The sequence below is a fragment of the Rhea pennata genome, chromosome 15, assembly GCF_028389875.1.
Source record: "Rhea pennata isolate bPtePen1 chromosome 15, bPtePen1.pri, whole genome shotgun sequence".
In the NCBI taxonomy this organism is placed as follows: domain Eukaryota; kingdom Metazoa; phylum Chordata; class Aves; order Rheiformes; family Rheidae; genus Rhea; species Rhea pennata.
Genome location: NC_084677.1, coordinates 251,016 through 268,598, shown reverse-complemented (window position 1 = coordinate 268,598; position 17,583 = coordinate 251,016). Strand labels below are relative to the sequence as shown.

Here is a 17,583-nt window from a genome sequence, read left to right as displayed (position 1 = left end):
TCTGGAAGCTAGAGTTAAACGTCTCTTATGTACAGACAACAGCTTTCTCTCTCCCTTTGCTTTCTCAGTTGCTATTGCTAAGTACAAAGCAAGCAACAACACTCTTAATAGTAATGAGAGTGTGACAGAAATACAGTAGTAGCCTGCTCCTCTCTGCTAGTCTCAGGTAACTATGGCCTGGAAAGGGCTGCATATTCAAGAAGCAACAGCAACAAAGAGCTAAATGCAGGCAGACCCAGAGGACTGCCGAGGAGCAGGCAGATAGCACATCTCACTCTGAAGAGCAGGATTATGATGCAAAAGGAGAAGGAAGGCACAGACTTACCTGTCCCAGCCATATTACAAGCTTTCCCAAAGCTACAGTATGTATGGTCTTCCTTGGAGGCTCAAGTTGTAGCAGCTTGGTCATTTATAACAGCTGCCTCCCAATGCAGTAGTCTCAGAAACAAGCCTTCCCTGCAGGATCCTGGGCTCTGATAAGAACTTTCTAAAACAGCTACATCTCTCCCTGCTCCCAGATCTGATCACATACAAAGCCAACTACCTACAAGATGACAGACCCACATTCAGGGAAAGTCATAGACTTCATTCCTACCCAGGCCCCTCTGTTTGCAGAAATGGTTCATAAAAAGTGAAAGACAACAAGAGACAAAAGAGTGTGGTTCAGATAGAGCAGGAAGATGTGAGGAAAAAGCATTACTCCCATTTATATCTCACCTAACAGCAAGCAACCACCTAGCTGAAGTAAGTTAACAGCCACAACTGTATGAACCAGTCTGGGGACTAGCTGGGTCTCTCTCTAGGCTTCATGGGGAACCAGTGCAAACCCAGTAAATCCTCACAAAACTACTGGGACAGATGAAAGCTCCATATTTTCCACAAGAAAAAAACAATCACTCTCAACTGGCTGAGACAACACTGGGGCCCAAGCCATTTTCTCCACAAAGCCAGTAGTAATCTGAGTAAAGATAAACCATGTCCTCTGGTTTCCATCCCATGAGATTGCTTCAGGGACTAGCAGAGTAATCAGCACATTTCCCTATGCATGACGGCACGGAGGCCCCTCCATGTGATTACCTAGTCCTTGGCTAACACAAACCAGCTCCAAGCTGGAGTAAGATGCCAAACTTTCTTTCACACAACTTTAGCAGCTTTCTTGTTTTGTTTTTCAATATTTGTTCTGTTTCAACAGACATTATGCCCAGCCTATGCATTGAGTTTCCTTACACAGTTTAATTTCACAGTAAGTAATCAGACTCCAGCAGGCTGCCCTTCTTTCCTGCCAAAACAATATAACTTAGCAAATAGAGTAAGTCACATCAAATCTTCAAAGGCCTCTCCAGCCCTCAAGCCCCATCAGGGGAAGGGAGCAATGTTGGGTCTTGCCTTTTGCCTTGAACTTTTGAAGTCTTGGACATTAACAGAAGCTGATGCAACTTTAAACTAGTTAATATGACCATGATTTTACGTGTAGACAGCAATTTGAATTATGCCCTTCTGACACACTATAGGGTAATATTTGTACCAAAGACAAAAGGTAGTAGTGCCGGACACCTTACCTGATATGCTAATGCAACTCATTCCTCATAGCTCAGTCTTGCTCCAATTCAGTCATGCTCACAGGCACAGGCCAGTCTATTTGACTAAAGGTCTCCAAAACATGGCCACAGAAAAGCCACCCAGAAGACTTCTGGTGCCACTGGATTCCAGTCTAGTCAACAGGCCTTTCCACCAGAGCTCTGTTCAAGTTAGTAATGCGGAAGTTAACACAGATTACAGACACTTAAATACATAGAAAGATGATCTCTATGAGTCTCAGGTTACAATGGGCTAAACATGCCAAGATCTCTTTGCTCAGGTCAACAAGCATTGCAACCTGGGATCTCCAGTCTCCTGAGGCCACAAGCCTATCTCCAACAGTCAGCAGCTGCATTCTACACTGCTCATCTCCACCTTGTCTCCAGTAACTCCTGACCAATATACAGCAGTGTCAGTGCACAGATGCCCTAGGTCATACACTGTAAGCACTTATAAGACAACCTTCTGTCTGACTGTGCAAAAAACAGACATCTACTTCCTGGGCCTGAAGGCCTAGAGAATGCTGAGTACTAGCTGAAATTCCCATCTGAAACATTCAAAGAGGAAATAACATGACATTTTAAACACAACATGCACATTATCTCATCTCCCCAACATTTCACTAGACAATCATCCTGTAACATTTTTTTTTCTTAATGTTTGGGAGAAAAGGGATGTAACAACAGAATTAGAAGCAAGGAAGGGAGATGAAAGTTTTTCAGAAATTGAAGAGGCTATCTAGTATATGGAACTTTTTCCATCCAGTATAACAGACTTCTGCATCCAGGATTTGGAGGCTGACGTGTATACAACAGAAGTTGATCTGAAGTGAAGTAAAACCTAAGGTCTTGACAAGCATCAGGAACCCCGTAGCCTTATGCCACATCTAAGATCCAAGAATAAGAGCCCACCAACCAATTTTAAAGGGCAAACATGCAAACGCTTTAGAAACTGGAAACTAAATCCTGCTAAACCACCACGGAGGGATTTCTAACCTGGAGGTTAGAGTACAGATATAAAAGGCAGGAGCTCTTGATTCGCTTGAGGGCTCTGCTGTTGTCAAGCCTTAGGGCAGGCACTCAGCTGTTCTGTGTCTATTAAGTGGAAAGAGTAATGCTTACCTGCCTGACAGAAGAATTGGGAGCCTCAATTATTCCCTGTACCACAAATGGGGCACACCACAACAGTTCAGTTAGGTATTACAGTGCATTCCACTGTCTCCCTATTGCTGCCATGTAATTTTTAAGTTTGCTAAAAACCCATACTGGCATCATTTGCAAGTCTCTCATAGCTAGTCAGAGATATTAACAGGCTAGGCATAATCTGTAGATCATCTTATAAATCCTGGATGAAGCACAGCACTGCCTGCAAATAATGACAACCCCAACTCTATGCAATATTTATGAGATTGCTTTCCTGGCTCTGATGGCTCCCCCATTCCCCAAACCAGAGTTTATCCCAGCTGCTAGGGAAACTGTTTTCTAAGCCATGCAAGGGAGCGCAACTTTCAAAATGGATTTACATTGCTAAGGCAGCTAAAAACGTGTCTCCCCTCCAGGTGACCAAAGCCTGTCCTGCAGCCTCGCAGTTTTGCTAGTGGGAGCAATGCTCTCGCTAGACAGCATGCAGCAACAGGTGATGCTGAGCATGCAGGTGAGCAGGCGGCAGAGCCCATGGGAGAAACTGCAGTGAGAAAGCCAGCAACAAGCCCCCCCAAGAGCAACGGCCCGCCAAAGGCTCCGCAGAGGCTGCGAACTAAGAGACAGTCCGTGAAAGCCAAGCTGCTCGGCTCGATCTTTCCGAAGGCTTCCAAAGGCAGCCACAGGCCCCGGAGCAGCGCAGACAGGGGGCCCCTGGGCAGCCCGCCCCCCCGGGCTCCACCAGAGGCCCCGGGCCGAACCCCACCGGGCCACTCTCGCCGGGCCGCCTACAAGGGACCCTCGCCGCCCCCTTGCAGGGGACAACCCCGGGCCAGTCTCGCCGGCTGGGCCCCGCTGCCTCTGCCGGCCGGTTGGAGCCGCCGGAGCTCGGCTCCCCTCGCCCACAGGACCGCCACTTACCTGGGGAGCGAGGCGGCCGCGCTGCTACTCGCGTCCCCCCCGGACCCGCACTTTCCCCCAGGCAGAGTAACTTTGACCCCGCGCGCCCGCCCGCCCTGCACGGCTCCCAGCCGCTCCGCGAACGGTTTCCTCCAGCAGCTCCGGCCAAGCCTGCCCCAGAGTCCAGAAGCCCGAGCTTACGCCGCTACCGTAACGTTGTACCCCATCCCCGCCTCCGAGCATTACGGCGCGGAAGCAGCGCAAAGGCCGTCGTGAATAGCGTGACAAGACTACAAGCCCCAAGGGGCTGTGCGCAGGAGAAGCGGAAGTTGCCCGCCCGAGCGAGGCACGCCGGGAGTTGTGGTTCGGCCCCAGAGGGGAAGGATTGCCGGGGGGCGGCGGTTGTGCGCAAGAGGGCGTACAGGGCAGAATCCCCGCGGCCGGGAGGCGGCCGGCGCGGGCGAGGGCCAACTGGCGGAGGGAACGCTGAGGCGGGACTACAGCCCCCAGGGAGCTTTGCGGCCGCGCGGAGGCTCTCCAGCCGGAATCTGCAGTGCCACCACCGCCCGCCAGGGGCGCTGCTGCGGCCGGCGGCGTTTCCGGGGCCGGGAGCCGCGCGGCCCCGCGGTTGCTCGCGGCTTTGTAAAGCAGTTTCACGCTGTCGGGAGAAATGAGACTGCACAGAAGATGCCAGTTCCTAATTCTTATGAAAACTGAGATGTTACAGTTTGATGGTCTCTGCTGGCTCGACTGCAGTGCCGAAAGTAACTGATACATTATGACAGTTAATAACATGTGTCTAATTGCATGGGGGGGGGGGGAGAGATCTCTACAAAATAAAAAGATGTGACAGTTGTTCCACAGGAATGCAGAGCCTTTCCCAGAGCATTCCTCTTGGCAGTGAAGGAGACTTTAAGGTAAGGAACCTGTCCAGGCCACATTTATTCCCTAGCAGAGCCATGAAGGCCTAGTGGGCAGCTCTTGTGCTTCCAGTCACTCAGTGTTATCAGACCTGTGTTCAAGTCTTAATCACAGGCAAGTTACACAGTCTGGAGCTCTTTGAGAAAATATGAATATAGACCTTTTTTTCCTGAAGCTATGTGATCCACTAACATTCTCAGACTTTGCTCAGCCACTCTGAGCATCTGACAACTAATGCTGCAGGATAAGCAATCTTGTTTCGCTTTCTCGTGGAAAACCCAAGCTATTATGAGGTGAAGGATAAAGACACTGATGCTTTCAGTGCAGAGATAGAACCCTGCACCTGAGCAGAACCAGTGTTGCTGGTGTGAGGTGTGGCTGTTACCACTCCTCCATGCCTATCCTGCCTCAGGTGCAGGGACAGCCCAGCTGCTTTGCAAGGAGCTACTAAATACTTGCTAATTACAACAGTTAATGACCTGGTGGTACATTAAAGGAAACCTGAAATTGGCACTGAGTTACCTTGATCCTCTAGGCAACAAGCAGCCTTTTTCAGCTTTGGATTTGCAAGGAGCCGTGCTGATGGGCTAGCAGAGTGTGTGGAAGCAGCAGCAGGAGTACTAACCTTTGCAAACCTCCCAAGGGAAGCCTTCCCACTGTGAATGGAATGGAGAGCCATGGAACTGCTGGAGAGAGTCCAGTATAGGGTTACAAAGATCATTAGGGGACTGGAGCATCTCTCTTATGAGGAAAGGCTTCAAGAGCTGGGCCTGTTTAGTCTGGAAAAGAGAAGGCTGAGAGGGGATCTTATCAATGTCTACAAATACCTTAAAGGAGGGTGTCAGGAGGATCAAGACTCTTTTCAGTGGTATCAAGCGATAGGACAAGAGGCAACAGGCACAAATTGAAACACAGAAAGTTACGTCTGAATATGAGGAAAAACTTCTTCACTGTGAGGGTGACAGAGCACCAGAACGGATTGCTAAGAGAGGGTGTGGAATCTCCTTCCATGGAGATTCCCTAGATGCAAGCTTGTGCAACATGCTCTAGGTAACCCTGCTTGAGCCAAGGGGTTGGACTAGATGATCTGCAGAGGTCCCTTCCAACCTGAACCATTCTGTGATTCTGTAAATTGCAGCCTTGAGATGCTGTACCGGCAGACCTTTAGGTGTGACTGTGCTACCAGATACATGCAGGTTAGAGTCTTCCAGTCCAACTCAAATCTAAACCTACCCCCTTTGACCACATAGATTTCCTAAACCCTTCCTCACTCACTCTTTAAACTTAGAAGCACCTTCAAACCATCACACAACATGGAGGTGAGAAGTGGGAGTACTGACTATTTCTGCTGATTTCCAAAATTTGATGCTGAACCAGGAATGAGTGCAGGAAGTACTGTCTGCCTAGCAGGGCCCCAGGGAGGTTGTGTGTACCCCACTTACTTGATGTGATTCCCACAGTAAATAAAGAGCCTTGGATAGAGTACAGTCTTCCACTCTAGACTGAGCCATTGCTGCATCTTTTTGGTGGCATGTTTTAGCAGAGGGATTTCAATAGGGAACCAGCACTACTCTTACATGCTTAGAATTGCTGTCAACAGCTGCAATCATCTCAAGAATTGTTGGACCACAGTATTCCTCCACCCCAGTCAAGATGGACTTGGACATTTCCTCTATTATTCCTGCCAGAAAAAGCCAAATGTATTAAATGACCGGGCTGAGATTTCCCTATACACTCCTACATGATTTATCCATGTGATAACTGCTGGGTTGTAGGAGCCTTTCATAATACAGTACTGTCAGGATTGCACAGCTTGCATTTTTAGCATCTTTGTTCCTGAGTAGTGTGTTAGCATCCTTGTTGCAATTCTGTTGTCACTTGGGGTGACAGGACCTGACAGAATTGACTGCAGACAAACTGATGTCGCCCTAATGTTTCTGCGTTTCTATCTCTGACTTACTTCTTGAGGTATATCATGCAGTCCAAACTGGCCTTGTTTTCTAGATTTACGAAGTGTAACAATGGCAGGGATGGCCCTTCTGATATATGTAATCATGGAAAAATAGACATGAAAGTTAGACTGCAGTTGAGAGAAGAAAAAATGTTTTGTATCTAAAGAAGTCCATTAACTGCAAATGACTTAATGCAGAGCAATTCAAATAATGTTAAAAACAACCACTCTTTTTTTCCTAATATCTTACCAGGATCTTCAGATTTTTTTTTCTTAGATAAGCCTTTTTTTTTGTTGCACTCCGCAATTGGGAAGATAAACCTGACTAGTGTGTGATTATAAACCCTCAAACACTTACTCTTAAAAAATAAAAAGATTCGAACTAATATTAATTAGTTTTTAAAAACCTGACTAAGTATCAGCTTGACTCTTGTTTTGTGCATACCCCATTAAAATGTCCTGCTGATTATTATTTCAAACATTTTTTCATGCCTGCTTCTCTTTACTCTGATGTGTGCCACTTTTAATATTAGTACTGCAGGAGATAGGGAGAAGATGCATAGATGCCAAATGATGGACTTACTTGAAAGACTTTGGGGTGTACAAGGATGAAGAAGAAGCAAATACTAATTTACCTTACTCTTTTTGTATAAGTAATATATTTTACAGAGCAAAATGATGTAATTGTATTTTTAGTTTATCTGAAATAACTTCTTCCAAAGAGTCTAAAAGAACTTTAATTTTCTAAAAGAACTTTAATTTTTGCTCTCTAATTATGGCTTACAAACTTATAGGCATGGCCATGCTATAAATATCCTCTATGGAGGGGCAGAAATTTCTTCAGAAAACGTGAAATAACAGTGAGATGTTGGCACACACATCTTATGCTATGTTCTCAGAATTGCCTTATTGTGATTTTTGAGTGGTTCCTCTGTTTATACGCAGCAGAATCAGGATTTAGTTCTTCACTTCAAAACTTAAGAAAAGTAATGACTGGGATTGAAATGTGCAAAAAGCCTACCTGATGCCTTCCATCACACAGGCACAGTTAAGCTGTGTATCTGTTGTGATTTCACTCCTTAGTTGTTAAGTCCGATTATTCATCATGCACAAAAAGGGGATATTTTCATGGAAAACTGGGTTAGCCAACAGGCTGAAAAGGTATTGTTTAACTTCCTGTGCTTGTTATTGTGGCTTGGGTTTTGATTCCAAATAGTTCATCACTTTGCAAAGACACTCCTGCACTTTGTAGTTTAGTCCTCTTTACAGATAAATGTATCTTATAATTGTTTTCATAAATTGATATAAGCACCATTTAAAAATAATGAAAGACACTTCCAGAATTTTCTTTTCAGGGATTCAGAGCTTTCTAAATTCCAAACTAAATCTATTAATGGATACTTCATGTGTACTTGTTCCTTTGCCCATGTTGCCTGTGAGCTTTAATTGTCCTCTGTCCCTAGAGTAGCTCCTGATATGTACAACAATCATATTTTCTGTGTCTTAGTTTTGTTTGTTAAATTAAATTCTTCTAGTGTCCTTTTGAATGATAGGTGCTTCATTCTTTGGGCATCTTAATAGCCTGTCTTTGTAGTTCTTTGTTTGAATCTGAATTCCATTTTTTAAAATGAGACCAGAGTTATCTGCATACGTCATATATCACTCAAGTGCCATTATGAATTCTCTTGTATGAATTCTGCTAGGAAAGTGTAGCTTTTTCCATGGTTCTACTACACTGGTAAATTATTAATCTGTAATTAACTGATACTGTTTGTTTTATGTCTGGATAGGAAATTTGTGATGACTTCCACATTTAGTGGTTTGTTGCTGATAATCCTCAGTGCTAGAATGATGTTCCTAGTCTCTCCTCCTGGGTGCTACCTGAGGGTACTACCAACCTGCATATTCATGTTCTTTGAGAAGTCTGCAATAAAAATGAAAAATATGTTCATATAGTTAAGGAATTCCTTTACATGCCCTTTTTAGGAGTGTTTGTTCATCACCCCCCCCTTTTTTCTTTAACATTTTCTGGACCATGAATGAAAGTGTTAACTGGCTTTTTAAGAGATCTAGTTGAAAAAAAAATTCTATGGGATATGGTCTTGGAGAGTAGAGGGGTCCAGCAAGGCTGGTTGGTTTCAAGGATCACCTCCGCAGCATAGTCCATCTCTACTTGCAGAAAGTCAAGGAGAGGTGGCTGGAGACCTCCATGAATGAATAAGGAGCTCCTGATAAAACTTGAACATAAAAAGGAAGCATATAAGAGCTGAAAGTAGGGCCAGGTGACCCAAACATCTGCCCAAGCATGCAGGGATGGAGTTAGGAAAGCCAAAGCCCAAATGGATCTGGTGAGGGATATGAAGGCAACAAGAAAGGCTTCTACAGTATATCAGAAGCAAAAGGAAGACTGGGAAAAATGCGAGCCTGCTGCTGAATGGGGAGGGGACCTGGTGACAGGGGACACAGAAAAGGTCAAGGTACTGAACACCTTTTTTGCTTTTGTCTTTATTGGTAAGATCTGCTTTCAGGAATCCCAGGCTCCTGAGACCAGTGGGAAAGTCTGGAGCGAGCAAGACTTACCCTTCATGAAGCAGGACGAAGCTAGAGAACATCCCCAAGTATATGAGAGCTAATGGGATGCATGCATAAGTGCTTAGGAAGCTGGTTGATTCATTGCAATTTCAATTGCCTTTGAAAGGTCATGGTGGCTATGGGAGGTTTCACAGGGCTGGAAGAAAGCAAGTGTCACTCCTATTCAAGAAGACCAAGAGGAATTATCCAGGGAACTAGGGGCCAGTCATCTTCCCCTTAATGCCTGGGAAGGTGATGGAGCAAATCCTTCTAGAAACCATTTCCAAATGTATGAAGGACAAAAAGGTAATCAGGAGTAGTCAGCATGGATTTACTAAGGAGAAATAACAACTGACCAATCTCATAGCCTTCTATGATGACATGTCTGGCTCAGTGCATGAGGAGAGAATAGTGAATGTTCATCTTCACTGTAGTAAGGCTTTCAGCACTGTCTCCTGTGACATCCTCATGGACAAACTGATGAAGTATAGGCTAGATAAGAGGATAGTGAGGTGAAAACCACCTAAATGTCAACCTTAGAGGGTTATGATCAGCAGCCCGAAGTCCAGCTGGAGGCCTGTCACTGTGGTGTACCCCTATGGTGTACCCCAGGAATCAATATCGGGACAATACTGTTTAACGCTTTTGATAATAACCTGTGTTATGGGATTGAGTGTACCCTCAGCAAGTTTGCAGATGATGCAAAACTAGGAGGTGTGGTTGATAGACCAGATAGTTGTACTGCTGTTTTGAGGGTCCTGAGCAGACTGGAGAAATAGGCCAACAGGAATCTTACTGCGTTTAATAAGCAGAAATGCAAAGTCCTGTACCTGGGGAGCAATAACCCCATGTGCTGATACAGGGCAGGGAATGAGTGGCTGGAAAGTCCTGGTGGGGACTATTTGGCCCCTGGTGGTGAACAAGCTGCATATAAGTCAGCAATGAGCCCTCATGGCAAAGAAGGCCAACAGCTTCGTGGGCAGCATTAGGACAAGTGGCATCAGCAGGTCATGGGAGGTGATAATTCCCCTCTACTAAGCGCTAGTGAGATTGCATCTGGAGTGCTGGGTCTGGTTCTGGGTGCACTGCTACAAGAGAGGTATGGACATACTGAAGCAAAGCCAGAGAAGGGCCACAAAGATGATTAAGGGATTGGAGCATCTGACATATGAGGAGAGGCTGAGAGAGCTGGGATTGTTCAGGCTGGGGAAAAGAGGCTCAAAGGGAATCTTATCACTGTGTATAAATACCTGATGGGAAGGAGTAAAGAAAATGGAGACAGATAGTGGTATCCAGTGAATGGACAAAAGGCAATGGGCACAAACTGAAATGCAAAAAAATCCATTTAAATATAAGAAAAATATTTATGGAAGAGGTGGTCATGCACTGCAATGAGTTGCCCAGAGAGACTGTGGAGTCTCTAGCACTGGAGATATTCAAAATTTGCTTGGATGTGGCCCTAAGTACCCTGTCCCCATTGACTCTGCTTTGAGCAAGGGACTAGACAATCTGCAGAGGTCCCTTCCATGCTCAACTATTCTGTGATTCTGTTCAATGAGGGCTGCCCAGTCACCACTGCTTTGGCCACATCTGACCTGTCCAGCCATTATTGGAGGAGCTATTTGGCCCAGGACTACTGCTAGGACAATCTGTTGGAAAGTCTTCCTTCATGAGAAAAGACAGCAGCCGTCAGGTAAAAGGCTGGAGGATGCTAGAATAGTGTGGGGAGCCTGTTTCTGCCTCCTTGTTTGCATTTTTAACCCTCTCCTGCAATTCAGGACAGGCATGTTGCGCACCTTGAGAGCAGGAAAATCTCCTTACTGGGCATTGCAGTCACATTTTGGAAAAACTTTGGAATACTCCAAGCCAAAACATTGTCAGGAGCCCCCTCAGGCAGTTATCCCCAGTCAAGTCCGATAGCAAGGAAAGGAACTATGGGGCAGCGTGCCTGGGGAGAGCATAAGGGCAGGTGTGTTGGCATTTGGAGCCAGAACCCTTCTGTCCCTGGAGGGATTATTGGGGATGAAGCCTCTGGAAGGATCAGTCTAGACCTCTTTCTCCTGATAGAGCTGAAATCCCTCTGAGAAGCAGCTGCTAAAGAAGCTGGGGAGATTGGGGCTAATCTCAGCCTTAATCAGTCCTTGCTTGTGAGTTTTCCTATGAGTAAAATCCCAATTGCAGCAGTGGAAAACATGGATACTTGAAGGAGCAAAATCATCAGATAACAAACTCTCATCTGAAAGGTAGAGATCTCTTGGCAAATTGTGGTATGTGTGTTTGTATATATATATGTGTGTGTGTATGTGCATAAATATATATATGTATATATATATGCGCACACACAGATATGTGTGTGTGTGTGTGTGAGTGTGTAATTTCTCCCTTCCTTGCCCCTTAGGGAAGAGGATCAAACATCACCCTGATGCTCTGTGTGGCTCAGCAATCCCAGTGCTGGGAGTGCTGTGTTTGTGGTATATTGGAGCCACTTTTAGTGGTGTGGCTGTAGTGAGGGCTGTGGTGCACAGAGCTTGGGGACTTATGTCCGCCTGACATTGGATCCCACTGTGCAGTACCTGGGAGAGACTTTTGGTCATGGTCTGTGATCATTCTTCTGTCTTTCCCCTCCTGTGATGGGAGAAGCTGTGAAGGAGCTTTTAGTGCTTGTCCATGTGAATTCAGAAAATATCTGGGCCTGGAGAGTGATGGCTGGTGTGTACACCGTGGAGCCTGGTGGTTTTCCCCCTCTCATTCAGGTAGGAAAGGCTGTGCTGGTCCACAATGGAGTCAGCATCCCCTGGGAGATGACAGCTTTCCCAACCTTCCCATATGAATGTTTGCTCCCTCCCAGCCCACATGTCTCATGCTTTGCTGGATTTGATGGCCAGGATGGGTGCTAGGTGGGTGCCTGGTGGTGCAAGGGGGCATTGTACAGCTGGGAGTTCTGGTGCCAGTGCTGTCATGTGCCGCAGCTGTCTCTGGACTGTGGCTCCTCGGGGGAAAGGAGAGAGGCAACAGGCACCAGGGCCTGTCTGTGGGAACCCAGTGAAAACTCTTTGTCTCCAGCCTCAGGTTTCCCAGGGGGCTCATGCTGGTGGTGGAAGGCCTAGTGATCTCCACAACATTGGGGATGCAGTAGTGACCATCAGGCATACTCAGGGGTTACAAGGAGCATTCAGAGGCTTTCCCTCTGCCAGTGCAAATCCAGCCTTGCTAGAGAAATGCCAGCCTTCCTCCCATCTGAGTTTCCTGCGCCTGCTTCCATCCTCAGGCAGCTGGCCTGAGGTGTTAGCCATGATTTTGGAGTTAATGAAGAGGCAAATGTTTGCTTTGTGACTGGTCTTTTACATCTGTTCTGTTTCATGCCATCATCTCTGTCACACTTGGGAGAATATCACTATGTCTGGAGCTGCGATTCCCTCCACACTTGGCAATGCCAGTAAATGAAATGCTGCCTTGATCTCTTCAGCCCAGTTGGAGAAGTCTGGCTGGGCACACAGGAGCAACAGTGTGTTAGCAGGGTCCCTACAACAGTGTTTTTCCCAAATTGGTCTATGTTTACTGGGAGACAGGACTTGGAAAAAGCTGGTTCTAGCCTTGCTAGCAATAGCCACAGGGAAGATGTTTAACTGGAGGGCTGATATTCGCTTCTCCTTTCCTGCAGTATTGGGGAAGAGGGACTGAAGCAGTGGCATTGCTGGGAGCAAGGGGGCTGAAGAGGGCAGACTGGGGCTGAACCCACTGCTGTTGCCTTCTGGGTGCTGTCAGACAGGTTATTTTGGGGAGCCAGTAGGATCCATGGCTCCTCCACAGCAGAGAGCCAGTTCCTGGCCACTGTTTGTTAGGCTGGAGCTTGCAAGGCAGAGCCTGACCTGCAGCTTGGGTGCCAGAGAGCTCTATGTTGGTCTTGCCCTGGTGCTGCTCTCATTTACTCATGAGGGGCTTTTTTTTCAGCACAGGTGATGCTGTGTCCTTGCAAGTACCAGCAACCCCCAGTGAGGAGGACAGCTCTGCAGATATGGGAGTGAGGGAGGATCCAGGTACAGGAGATGTCAGGTAGGTGCTCCAAAGTAGTGAATGCTGAGGTGGATTTAGGGTTCTTCAGCTTCTATGGTACTGTGCAACAGGCAGCACCTCTGGTCTGCCACACCAGGCAGAGGTGATCAGGCACACTGGATCGCCTAAGAAAAAAGGCATCAGCTTATACTTTACTTTTGCTGAAAGCACTGCCTTACCAGTGCACAGCTTTGTTGGGAAATGAGATTCAAGAGGCACCAGCTTCTCCCAGTAACTCTTCTATGCTATTAACTTCAGGGAAACCTAACCTCTATGAATAAACTGGCATGAGATGCCAAGAGCCTGAGAAGGGAAAGAGGTGAAAAGCTGAGTGGAAGACTTGAGGCAGCCTTCCTCTCCTCAGCTGGCCTTCACACACGAACACAAGTTGCACTGGTCTCAAAACCTTCAGCAAACTTGCCCTGGCTGAGGGGAGGCAGCACCAACGCAGCTGGCTGCTGAAGGATGGCTCCCAGCACTGCCCTCCACAGAAGCAGGGGAAGGAATCAGGTTTAGGGATTTTTTTTTTTTTTGCTCTTTGCTTACTTGTTTCTTTGGCCTCCAGTGCAGCAGTCTGCAGTGAAATTAGGATCCAGCCGACTACTACAGCTGTCCCTAAGATCATCCTTTGGCCAGGCTGGGAGGAATGGAGGGTTCTGGCAGGTCACAGCAGAGAGGGCAGGAGCCAAGGGAGATGCCCTGAATGCCTGCTGCCTCCATCTGTGTGTCACTGATGTCTGAGCTGTTCGTGCTGCTGGCCTGAAAGAGAGGGGAGATGGCTCAGGTGGGACAGGACTGAGTCTTTTCTCTTACTTGAGACTATGAAGCCCTTAGACTCCTTGTCCAAGAATCCTCTGATTTACCTAGAAATTCAGGAAGTGCTGAGGGGAGCAGAGGGCTCACTCAGGCCCCTGGATAATGAAAAAAGGAAAGCAGAAGGCCCATGGGGCACAGCAAAAGGCACATGGAGGGCTCCAGAATGCACCAGAACAGACAGAGAGGGATCAAAGAGATGTTGAAAAGCACACTGAGGGATCTAAGAGGCACTGAAAGGCACAGGGAGTGATCTGTGGCATAGCAAATGACACAATGAGGGTCCTGTGGTACACCAAAAGGCACACAGAGACACCTGGGATGAAGTGGAAGGCTCTTGGAGGCCCCTGGGATGCACAGAAAGGCTCTCAAAGTGTCCTTGGACTCACCAAAAGGCATTTGGGTAGTCTTGGGACTCAGTGAAAGGCATTTAGAGGACACACTGAAAGCCACTCAGAGATCCCCTTGGGATGCACCAAAAGGTGCTCAGAGGACCCTGGGCCACATCAAAAGGAAGTCAGTGTCACCCCCTGGATTGCATGAAAAGGGGCCCTGAGGCCCTGGGTCCACACAAAAAGGAGCTTGGAGGACTCTAGCCCATAAGAAAAGTCATTAGAAAGATCCTGGCATGTACTGAAAGGTACTTGGAGACCCCAAGCCTGCAACAAAAATCTCTTGGAGGCCTATTGGTTGCACTGAAAAACACAAAAACTCTCCAGGGCTGCACCAGGGAGGCCCTCAGAGGCCTCCTTGGGTCATACCTCCTTGGGATGCACAGAGAGGCCCCTAAGCTGCACTAAAAGGCACTCAGAGGTCCCTGGCCTGCACCAGAAAGCACTCAAAGGCCCCCTAGGCTGCACTGAAAGGCTCCTGGCCCTCACCAAAAAGCACTTGGAGGATCCTGGCCCTCTTACTGTCCCACTGGTGAATCTTAGATATGTTGGGCCTCACACTGTATACCCCATGTTATGGAAGTGGTTACCAGCATCTCTGGGTTTGCTCGATTATTGCATACTCGTTCAACATTTATGTAAGTGTCCTAGATTGGGAGTTTGGTTTAGCTCAGTTGGTTAGAGCGTATTGCTAATAATGCCAAGGTCATGGGTTCAATCCCTGTATGGGCTACTTGTTTCCCTGCTGTGCAGGGGGTTGGACTAGATGATCTGCAGAGGTCCCTTCCAACCTTACTGATTCTATGATTTCCCAACAGAAGTATCAGAATTGTTTGATACATGAAGAAGGGTCTCGGGTTTTTTTAGTTAATTTCAGTGTTCTCTCCAGCAATAGCACCACATCATAGAGAGTTAGCAAAATCCCAGGGGATACTTAATGTACTTGTTAAGCAAACATTTTCCATAGCATGCAGATCAAACAACGGCTTTTGCTCATTTGTCCAGGAGGTGAGTAGTTTCTTGGAAGGGAAAAAGAAGACTTAGATCTCAGGTTATATCCAAGCCACAATAATGATTAAGTATCTACCCTATCTCCCATATTATCTACTTTTCCTCTATTACTTTCCCTTGAAAGCATAGCAAAGTAACCCAGGATTTTCTGAGCAGTGGGTGTTGAATTCTCATTCAATTTCTGAGTTACTAGATTGATGAGTTTGAGGCACTCTGCTGGTATTGGTTCAGCACAGTGGATTGTTCAAAACTTCTGTATAATAGACTACCAGTAGGCATCTGCCAGGCATCTCATGTCCTCCCATAAACTTTGTGCAGCTGGTGCCACTGTCACACCATCTGAGTTGATATTTAAGCAACTTGTTCCCTCTTTCTACTATACCATTACTCTGAAGTTTATAGGATAAGTGGAAAGTCCACAACTCCATGCTTAAGATACCATTCTTGTACTATTTTATTTTTGAAATGGGACCCATTATCTGACTGTTTCTCTTGTGGCACTGGGTGAGTAGCAACCCATTGGTTTAATCCTGCTGCAGTTACCAATCTGGATGCAGTGTGCGTAGGATAAACAATATCCAAACCACTTACTACTGCAACTCCAATCATAAATTTTCCCCTCGAAGGTAGATGAACAGATCTGATACAGTCTACTTGCCAAAGGACTTCTCCTTCCCTGAGGTTTGCTTGTTGTTGATTTTTGACAAGCTAATCCTTCATTTCATTACAAAATCTGCAGGTTTTTACCATATGAGTTGCTTGAGTATTGAGTATATGAGCTTGATTACTCATACTATATGAGTAATCAATTAGCCCACCTCACTGCATGGTCATGTGCTTCAGTGTGTCCCAACCATTCATGCAGCCATTTATCTAGCCATTCAGTACTCAAGGTAGAAGAAAATCCTGACACATTTAGACTGGCTATGTGGTCAGCCATATTGTGGTTTACTATTTGGTCACCAGAGTGATGTTTTTCTGGTGTGCTGCTGTGTGCCCTGTAGTAGTAGGATGAGAGTTAGCAATGTCATATATTTGCTCCCAGAATTCCTTTCCCCAAACATCTCAGTTCCCTATTTGCCAATTATATTTTGCCCAATTTCGTAGCCGTTATGTAGCACCAGCCCAAAGAGCATAAAAATCTGTGTATATGGTCCGTATGCCATTTCTGAGAGCTAACACCATGGGATAGAGCTCTGCTAATTGAGCAGAACCTTCTCAGAACCTTCAATAGATGGCTGGTCATTGTGCATCTATCAGCTATGGACACAGCAGCAGCCATTCACCCTGTATTTTGCAAGCACTTCTGTCACGAAACCAGCCACCACCTGGCTGACAGGTTGAATTCAGGGTAGGTAGGACTTTGTTGCCATAGTCCCTTCTTCTCTCCCACATGGATATCTAGTGAGAGGAGGGCCACAGAGGGTGGATAAGTCCCAGTGATTGACAAACATGTTTTCCTTTAGAAAAGAAAAGGACTTCTTCATGTGGGATCCATTTCCAGGTTGTATTTTTTCTTTAGTAGATTATAAAGTGGTTGGGCAATTGTACCAAATCCTGGAATATTCATCCTCCAAAATCCTAAAGTCCACAGCAAAGCATGTGTAGTGAAAATGCCTGTAGAAGATCTGGTGAAGAGTCAGTGACTGACAGAGTACATGGTAGCAGGCCCAGCATGCGAAACTAGCAGCCAGGAGAGCACAGGGGAACGGCGGCACTCACTGCCCCACCGGCAGCATGCACAAAGTGCAGACTAAAAGTGTTATATCCATGGAGGTCAGAAGCCTGGGGAAGTGTGACAAATTGATTATATTGGACCCCTACCAAGTAACCAGTGGCACAGATATGTCCTGACCACTGTAGATACCTGCTCTGGTCTATTGTACACCCAGTCCCGTGCCACAGCAACCTGGGTGCACACCATTAGGGCAAGAAAACATGATTGGGTTTTATGGTTCCCATGGAAGTCCAAAGTGATCAGGGCACTCATTTTACAGGGAATGACATTCAAAATTAGGCTGGAGAGCGAGGAATAGCTTGGACATATCACATACCCTACAATCTGCAAAGGGCAGGACTGATAGAATGAATAAGTGGGCTGCTCAAAGAGCAGTTGTGCAAACTGTCCCCTACTGGTGCCCTTGTGGGTTGGAGCAAAACCATTCATCGGGCACCTGCCTGCCTTAATGACAGACCACTGCGTGGCTGTACCTCGTGTGCTCGTTTCAAAGGAGAATCCATGGAGCGGCTGCTT

At 46.5% G+C, this 17,583-nt stretch overlaps 1 protein-coding gene across 5 annotated transcripts in view; it reads right to left on the bottom strand.

Moving 5' to 3' along the window:
* The window catches only part of CAPN15 (calpain 15), a 62,859-nt gene extending 59,009 nt beyond the window's left edge, over positions 1–3,850 (bottom strand). For 4 of the 5 annotated variants that reach the window (XM_062588272.1, XM_062588275.1, XM_062588278.1 and 1 more), the window contains exon 1: positions 3,639–3,732. The gene's annotated coding sequence lies outside the window, so the exon portion shown is untranslated. Of the gene's footprint in view, positions 1–3,638; positions 3,733–3,818 lie in introns of those variants that run through there. The other variant, XM_062588273.1, reaches the window with a different exon arrangement.
* Between the last annotated feature and the right edge of the window lie 13,733 nt (positions 3,851–17,583).